General features: G+C 48.3%; 1 non-coding gene across 1 annotated transcript; it reads right to left on the bottom strand.

The window, feature by feature from the left end:
• Positions 1-2,127: 2,127 nt before the first annotated feature.
• LOC115070398 lies at positions 2,128-2,236 on the bottom strand. The gene has a single exon (XR_003849565.1). It is a non-coding gene; the product is annotated as a U6 spliceosomal RNA (small nuclear RNA).
• Between the last annotated feature and the right edge of the window lie 914 nt (positions 2,237-3,150).

Raw genomic sequence — 3,150 nt, forward strand, 5'->3', positions numbered from 1 at the left:
GTCAGAAGACAACTTTGTGGGGTCAGTCATCTCCATCCCCCTTTACATGTGTTCCAGGGATTGAACTCAGATCTTCGGGCCTGTACTACAAGTGACTTTACCCATGGAACACTTCAGCCAGACCCTCTCTAATTTTCATCTTCTCCCTTGTTCATGTCTGCTCTAGATACATGCATATTTTAATCACCTACTGAGTGCCTGGCTCTGCCCTTGGAATGAGTAACACAGTTATAAGCAAGGATCACTGCCTAACAAGAGAAAAAGTCAATAACAAAACAATTACCAATAATCAACACAGAATGCAACTCTGATCAAAGGCAGCAACTGGGAAGATCTTGGAGTCATGAGTAGCCAAGGGTTCCCAAGGAGAGGAGGCATCAGCTGAGAGAGAAATGATGAGAAAGAGCTGGGCTGGGGCTCAGTGAGTACAGTACTTGCCTAGCATGCAGAAAGCCAGCACCACATTAACCAAGTGTGTTGGTACACGACTGTCATCCTGGCACTCAGGAGGTATAGACATGAGGACCAGGAGTTCAAGGTCATCCTCAGCTACATAGTGAGTTTGAGATTGGCATGGATTACATGAGATGCTGTCTAAAAAAATAAATAAGTAAATAAATAAATAGAAAGGGGAAATTCAGGATGAAGAACTGGGAATGGGTACTGCAGGCTGAGGAAACAGCATGTGCAAAAGCCCTGGGACATGATTATGTGTATGAGAGTTTTGCCTGCATGCTTGTTAAGTGCACCTGCATCATGCAATACAGGTGGAGGCCAGAAGAAGGCATTGGATCCCCTCAAACTGGAGTTACAGATGATTGTTAAGCCCCATGTGGGTCCTGAGAACCAAGCCTAGGTCCTCCACAAGAGCAGCCAGTGCTCTTAACCACTGAGCCATCTCTCCAGTTGCTGGGACTGAAGAATCGCGCTCAACACACAGGGACAAAACCAAGTTTCGGGATGCAAAAGCAAGAGGAATTTATTCATACACAGGCGCCTGCAGACGCAGAGTCCCGCTCGGGTCACGACTTGCGTGCCGGGCTTAGTTTGGGGGGGGGCTTTTTATAGAGCAGAAGCAAGGTACAGAAGCAGATGCATGGTTACAAGGTTATTATTAGTGCATTTCAATGGGTACAAGGTATGAGGAAACAGTATTGCCAAATTCAGAGGGGGCTATGGGTGAAACCGATTGTTATCGTTAACTTCCCAGTAGGGGCTGTTATCGCTAACTTCCCGGTAGGGGCCTCAGGGTGGTGGCAGGTGGTCCGACTGCAAACGTCCTATCTTCCACTGCTAGTTTCACAAGACCTGGGTTAGAATCTTGGCTTATCGAATGGCTGATTACAGTTCTTTTTCTAAAATGGCCTTCCTGCTGTCAGTTGGGTCTTTCAGGGACAAGGTTTGATATCTAGTAATCCAAGCAAAGGAGTGACCTATCAAAGTTCTGCTTGTAGGCCCCACTTGCTCTTGGGGGAAGAGTGATAAGGAACAAAAGCCGTCCATGGTGCAGAGTGCCAGGACTGAGGCCAAGGGACACGGGGAAGACAGACTATACATCCCCCTCCCCCAGGTTCTAGGGCCAGAGAGATGATGCCACCATGACCAGAGAGATGCCACCATGACCATCCTGGAGACTTCTTTCCTCACTAGCTTCTACCCCAGCCAGGAGCACCTCAGACAGGTATAAAAGACTTCAGTTTCCCCAAAGCATGGGCTAACCAGGTAGGTTGGGGATGGGGGTGTTGGTGGTTCCTGTTGACACCCCATATTACCCACCCTCCATCCCAGCTCAGCAACAAGATGGGGATATATACCTTTGATCATGAGACTGCGTTAGCGTAGGTGACTCTATCTTGACCCTCACCTCCATTTTGTCTCAGACAAGTCAGACCTAGGGTTGAACTTGGTTCCAACAACCTCCCAAAATGCCCTTCTGTCTTGTGACTGTCATGGGATGATTAACTTTTCTTTTCTTTACTCTTATCTGTGTTTATTTTATGCTCAATTTATGCCTGTGCCATAAGTTTTTGTTTCTTCTGGGATATCTTTTTCTTTTGTGCAACTTCCTCTTCAGGCTTAGGAACAATTTGTTCCTTTTCAGTGAGGATCATTTCGATATGGCAGGGGAAAAATACAGAACGCTTCACAAATTTGCATGCCATCCTTGTGCAGGGGCCATGCTAATCTTCTCTGTATCGTTCCAATTTTTTAGTGTATGTGCTGCCGAAGCGAGCACGATTGACTATTTTTGGTTTGGCTTCTGTATACATGCTCACCGCTAGGCCCTGAGGGAGTGTAGTCTCTCCCCTTGCAGCTTCACATTCCCCAAGAATGAAGCAATGTGGGTTTTACCTTTAAAGACTTCCTCCCCTACTTAGACTCCTAGTGGTCCCGAACTTCGTAACATTTGGAGGCCCAAGTGAGAGCCCGGGAGACCCCTGACTCAGTGTCACAGCCCAGGACAGGCTTGACATGGGGGCAAGCCCAGTTGCAGACTTGGAGGCCCACAGGAGCCCGAGGGCACAGCTACCAAATCCAGTCACTAATCCGGGATAGGCCCAGATAGGCCCTATGAGTCTGACTGCAGACACATAGGCCTTTGAGAGCCCAAGATTGCAACTGCAGCAAATTTGAACAAAAGTTAAACCGCTGGCTGACACATGCTTAGGACGGGACTAATCTGGGGAGATTTAGGGAATCGGGTACAATCATTAACCCAGTCTCCAGGGACAGCAGGAGACGCCCTCTTGTCCCTGAGTTTGGATTTCAGGGAATGAGTGAACTTATATGTGAAGGCGGCCATCACATGTCTGTGTCTGTGCCTGTTTGGTCTCCATTGTCTGTTGGGGTGTTCTGTTCCTTTGTGTTCCTTGTCTTTGTCTGGTGGGTCTGTGTTTTCTGGTGTGCCTGTAGATTCTGTTGCAGATATGAGAGCCGGGCTGAGCACAGGCAAGACCCCGTTGGGCTGCATGCTGTGTCACTTTTAGGAGTTCTGCAAAGCAAATTACGGGGTCAAGATGTCATCCAGGAAGCTCTGTGCTTTCTGTGAACTAGAATGGCCCACTTTCAGGGTAGAATGGCCAAATGTGGAGTCCTTCGATCCCCAAGCAGCCCAGAGAGCCTGGCGTGTGGTAACAGGGGACCTCAGTC

Source organism: Nannospalax galili, unplaced genomic scaffold, assembly GCF_000622305.1.
Source record: "Nannospalax galili isolate Female #2095 unplaced genomic scaffold, S.galili_v1.0 scaffold1736, whole genome shotgun sequence".
In the NCBI taxonomy this organism is placed as follows: domain Eukaryota; kingdom Metazoa; phylum Chordata; class Mammalia; order Rodentia; family Spalacidae; genus Nannospalax; species Nannospalax galili.